The 5,674-nt window shown below is 57.9% G+C and overlaps 2 protein-coding genes across 2 annotated transcripts in view; one reads left to right on the plus strand and one right to left on the minus strand.

Annotated features, from left to right (window-relative positions):
- The window catches only part of RIT1 (Ras like without CAAX 1), a 245,244-nt gene that overhangs the window by 238,616 nt on the left and 954 nt on the right, over window positions 1-5,674 (minus strand). The gene's annotated exons all lie outside the window — the stretch shown is intronic.
- PMF1 (polyamine modulated factor 1) overlaps window positions 1-5,674 on the plus strand; it is a 15,384-nt gene that overhangs the window by 6,042 nt on the left and 3,668 nt on the right. The window lies entirely within an intron of this gene.

The following is a 5,674-nucleotide window of genomic DNA, read 5'->3' on the forward strand; positions in this document are numbered from 1 at the left end:
CCCTGCTTCTCCCAGCCCAGCCCCCGGCCCTCCGTGTGCTTATATAGAACCTTGCAGCTGCTTTCCACACAGAAAGGGCTAGACAAATGTCACGTATGAAAATACACACTTGGACGACCTGTGCAAATACCGGACCCTCTCCCAAGCCGTTGAGTTCAAAGTCCTCATTCTCAGAGACCAACTGCTCCTCCCGAGACAGGAGTCTCTACATAGGAAAACAGGTCAGTCGTCCAAAGGGATATTTAAACCCCAGATTGATGTTCCCCACGACTGGGCGTATTTTTCACGTGTGGATTAGCTGGACTAAGAGGCGAATCTCCTGACGTGCCTCAGAATGACGGGCGGGTTACGGGCCTCGTGGGGCCATCAGCACAGCCGGACCCCTGCCGCTGCCACCCTTCCCCGGCCCGGCCGAGCCAAGACCCCACCTGGCCTGGCTTGGGCATCAGAACACGGAACGTGGCTCTTCGGGAGTCCCCATCTGCCGCCTGTGCGGACAGCGTCCTGGGCCTCTGGGCAGCCGCCATCCTTCTGTTCAACTCAGGTAAGCAGATGAGGCCGCCCCTCCGAGCGCCGAGAGCCACCGGCCGTGGGTGCCTGGGCGAAGACCCGTTGGCCCCATTTGGCGGAAGGCAGGGTCTGCTGCAGATGCCATGCCAGCCCTGGCCGAGCCACGGGTGGTGTCATCGGGGACCCGAAGTTGCTGGGTGCTGGCTGTGCCCGGAGGGTCTGCGGGGCCTGCACGGCCTGCGGGGCTGAGCGCCGGCCTCTGGGCACGGGCGGCCCAACGTGTTCGCGGGAACCGGCTCCTCGAGGGAAGAAGTATGGTCTAATAGGTCCAGTGATCCGGCCGTCTCCCCTCCCCCATCGTGCCCGTGCCGTGCTGCTGGCAGTGACTTGTCCCTGCAGCACGTGTGACTCTGCGGCTTCGCCCTTGCTCTTCCCACCGGCCTCTGTCTCCCCCCCCCGTCTCTGTCCACACGGCAGCCTGCATCCTGCTTAAACCCTTTCCCTGCTCCTCCCATCTGGCCGCCGCTGTCTGCCCTTCCCTGCCTTCCCGCCTTCCCCACCAGGTCCCCAGCTGGGTGGCTCCAGCAGGTCCCGGCCATGTGAGCTCCGGACAGCTTCCTCCCTCATCTGAGACCTGGGCACGACAGCAGAGCGGCCCCCGGAGCTCTGTCGCGGGGGTTAGATGCCGCGTGCAGAGTGCCCCATCCCCGCCCGGCAAACACCGCCTGGTGCGACTTTGTCACACATCCTCTTCAGCTACACTGCCTGAGTCTTCGACTCCTGCTTCCTCCTTAGGTCTCAAATGCTGCTTCCTCCAGGGAGTCTTCCCTGAGCTCCTGCAAGCTGCCCCCTCGCCCCTGCCCTGCTACCCCAGCCTCATTTTCCTGGGATTGCTGTGTCTTTTAAACAGTATCCCTTGGAGGGTGGGGGCCACACTTAGGCATCTTTGGGTTTGTACCGGTGCCAGGCCTGGCACGTGCTCAGGCTGGGGTTTGTCAAATGAATAAATGAACGCAGTAGTCCCCTACCCAGAGTGGCTTTCCACCATGTCAGTCACTCACTGTCATCCACGGTCCAGAAGCAGAGGCTCCTCCCTCTGACGTCTGCTCAGTGTCAGGAGCAGCCTAGCAGTTTCTCACACGCCTCCATCCTTCACCTCCTTCGCCTCATCACGAAGGCATTTCATCACTGGACCTCATCACAAGAGGGAGAGTGAACACAGCGCAGTCACACACTGAGGGAGAGACCTCCTAGTGATCCCGACACCACTGCTGGCAGCGCCCTCTCCCTCAGGGAGGCGGGCACCTGTTGCCTGAGGCTCTGGGCGGCCGAAGCCCTTGACAAGGGAGGTGTGAGCCCAGTGTGTCATAGGACTCCCCACCTCCATCCGGTGACCAGAGTCCTGGCCACAAGCAGTAGGGCTGTTCCCCACGCACCCCAGACTGCCCAGGACGCCTTCGCCGCCGCCCCCGTGCCCTGACGCTGCCCCGGCTTCGTCACTGCCCGTGTGGTCCCTGGGTGGCCTCTGACAAGTGATTCGAGGCCCAGCCATCTCAGCCCCCCCCCCCAGGAGACCCCAGTAAATCCCTCTGTCCCACCAAAAAGAAATTTACAAGATACTGAGAGACAGAGAGACTGCAGTCATGTGACGCAGCACAGTGTACTGTATCGGGATGTTTATAGAACAACTGTGTTTATGCTGCTGTTCATCTCTTATGGGTCTTAATTTAGAAGTAAGACTTTATCATAGGTGGGGGTGGGGTTCGGTACCATCTGCAGCTTTGGACACTCACTGGGGGTCTTGGAACGTATCCCCCATGGGTAAGGGGGGCTATTGTACAGTTATCTTGGTGGAAAATTTTGTCTGCATGCAGGTATTTATCAAATCGGAAGACGTCTTTTTCTGGGGCGCCTGAGTGACTTAGTGGGTTGAGCATCTGGCTCTTGATTTTGGCTCAGGTCATGATCTCAGGGTCACGGGATGGAGCCCCATGTTGGGCTCCCCACTGAGTGTGGAGCCTGCTTAAGATTCTCCTTTCTCTCTCTCTCTTCTGCCCCTCTCCTCCTCTGCACACTTTGTGTAAAATAAACAAATAAAAATCATATTGAAAAAAAGTCTTTTTCAGAAAAAGTATCACAATTTCAGATTCTCACTATTAAGCTTCTAGTAGTTGCTAAAGAATCCAAACAATAAAAGGTTAGGTTAGCCCAAGGGGCCTAAAAACTAAAGACCTAATTAAAATTTTCATTTTTTTTTAGATTTTTAAAAAAGTTTATTTTTGAGACAGAGGGAGACAGAGCATGAGTGGAGGAGGGGCAGAGAGAGAGAGGGAGACATAGAATCCAAAACAGGCTCCAGGCTCTGAGCTGTCAGCACAGAGCCCGGTGCGGGGCTCAATCCCATGAACCATGAGATCACGACCTGAGCCGAAGTCAGACGCTTAACCAACTGAGCCACCCAGGCTCCCCATTATTTTTTAAGATTTTTTTTTTAATGTTTTATTTATTTCTAGGAGAGAGAGAGAGACAGCGTGAGCAGGGGAGGGTCAGAGAGAGAGGGAGACACAGACTCAAAGCAGGCTCCAGGCTCTGAGCTGGCAGTCAGCACAGAGCCCCACGCGGGGCTCGAACCCACGAACTGCGAGATCACGACCTAAGCGAAAGTTGGACACTTAACCGACTAAGCCACCCAGGCGCCCCAAGATTTTTAAAAAAGCAATCTTTACAGGATGCCTGTGTGGCCCAGTGGGTTAAAGTGTCCAACAACCACTCAGGTCATGATCTCACAGTTCATGAGTTCGAGCCCCGCGTCGGGCTCTGTGCTGACAGCTCAGAGCCTGGAGCCTGCTTCGGATTCTGTGTCTCCCTCTCTCTCTGTGCCCCTNCCCCTGCTCACGCTGTCTCTCTCTCTCTCTCTCTCAGAAATAAATAAAACATTTTTTTTTTTTTTTAAAAAGTAATCTTTACACCCAGGGTGGGTCTTGAATTCACCCCGAGATGAAGAGTCAAGGTGAAGTGCAATCCCCGGACTGAGCCAGCTTAACCCTTAAGATTAATTTTTACAAGATAACTTTCTGCCTCAGCCATCATCAGTCACGGACTGGTGCTGTCCCCAGGGAGCATTTTTTCGGGAGGAGAAGCGCCTGGGGGTGGGGGCTGGCACTGGGACCGCAGCCTGCGCGGCCGCTCCTGCGCCCCCTGGGCTGGGGCCAGGCGCCCTCTGGTGGCCGCTCCGCGAACAGGCGCTGGCAGGCCGGTTGACACACCTCGGGGGCCGGACTTTGGGCTTAAATATTTCACAGTCAAGTTTTTAAAAAGTTAAACTTTTAACTTTTAAAATTGATAACTCAGTTTGCAGTGAGTTTTTAGTTCAGTAAATGAAATGCTTTTCCAGTGAGTTCAAAACCAGTGAAGGTGCCTCAGATGTTGCAGAGTAAGAGAGGGTTGTGATCTTAGGGTTCTGAGGTCATGATCTTAGGGTTCATGTTGGGCAGAGATTACTTAAAAATTAACGTAAAAAAAGTCTAAGAGAAAAACTAGATTAAAACCAGTTAATTTAGTCATCTCTGTGTTGAAAAAGAAACTCATCGATGACAAATGTCGCCCTTTGGGAGGGGGCACAGTTCAGCCTTTTCTCTGTAGTGGGCCAGTGGGGGGTTCCCGCTGTGGGGTCGCCACGGGTGCATTTACCCGGCACGTGCCTTCTGCCCGGGAGGCGATGGCCCGGGTCGGGAAGCCCAGTTACTGTCGGACACTTCTGAGGGGGCGGTGGGGACGGTTCTTTTGAAATTAGTAATAATTGTGGCCAGGGGCACCTGGGTGGCTCAGTGGATTGAGCATCCAACTTCGGCTCAGGTCATGACCTCGCGGTTTGTGGGTTCGAGCCCCACTCGGGCTCCGTGCTGACAGCTCACAGCCTGGAGCTGCTTCGGATCCTGTGTCTCCCCATCTCTCTGCCCCTCCCCTGCTCATCCACGCAGGCTTAAACTTGTGCAGCAGGCAGGGCAGCGACGCCCACCGCAGTGACTGGGAAAACCCGAAGCAAGGGTCTCCCCAGCATGGCCTCCCGTCCGGCCACCTTCGCTCTGTGTCCGGGCCTCCGTGCGAACGCGCTTTGCCTTTGTTGAGCTCTGAGCCCAGCGGGGCCTCAGGAAGGCCGCCTCAGCGACACTGGAGGCCCCTTAGGAGAGGTGGCCCAGCTCAGACCCGCTGCCGTCCCGCGGGCTGGCGGGAGGAACAGGGTGTCCGGTGTCCAAGCCACAATTACCCGGTTCGGTTCCAGCCCCGCTTGGCCAGGTGCCCTGCGTCCTCATCCCTCGTGAGCCAGGCTGTGTGGCAGGATGCCTGGGCCCCGCCAGGGGGAAGGGCGCGCCCCCCCCATGGCTGAGGTGTAAACCCCTCCCCCCAGCAGGGAGAGACGGACTCTCGCAGCGGGGCCGCCAGGGGCTTGCAGCCGGCCCCCGGACTGGGCTGCCATTTCCCGAGGCGCAGACACTGCAGCTGCAGAAAGACGGCTGGGTGCGCGCCTGCACGGAGCGCTGCACAGGACGTGCCCGCAGCCTCCGGCGCGTGGAGCGTGCGGTGGAAGCATTAGGAAGTCGTGTGTTCTGGGTAGTTAGTACCTTGTTTTGAGCATAACTTCCTGCCAGGTCATGTAATTTCGTGGTTCACGGGCCCCCCGGAGAGGTGACGGCTGTCCCTCGGAAGCCTCTGTGTGCTCTCACGTGTGCTCTGTGTCACAGACCCCGTTCAGGGGCAGGAACGGGGTGGGGAGGCCAGGGCCAGCAGTGAGTCCCCGGCAGGGAGGGGTGGGGGCGGGGATGGGCTGCACACCGGCTTCCCGGGACCCCAGCCCAGCCTGGCCACACAGCCGAGGAATGTCTGGACCCACGGACGAGCACAGACGTGGCCTGTGTGTGGCTGAGCACTCGCAGGCTCGGACGCTTCCTGCAGGTCATTGGAACACCGCTTCACGGGGCTGTCACCGAGCCCCCCGCCCTGCCCGCGGCCTAATGGTCGTCCCCCATAGCACTTCAAGCCCGTGACCCTGTTCCTTCACAGCGCCCCCCACAGTGGCCGTCACCACGTTTACATGAGTTTCTGTGTTTGCTGCCCTCTCCCTGCCCCGAGCTCCAGGAGGGCCGTGCGGCCTCCCCTACCCCCT

This window comes from Crocuta crocuta, unplaced genomic scaffold (assembly GCF_008692635.1).
Source record: "Crocuta crocuta isolate KB4526 unplaced genomic scaffold, BGI_CrCroc_1.0 scaffold528, whole genome shotgun sequence".
Taxonomy (NCBI): domain Eukaryota; kingdom Metazoa; phylum Chordata; class Mammalia; order Carnivora; family Hyaenidae; genus Crocuta; species Crocuta crocuta.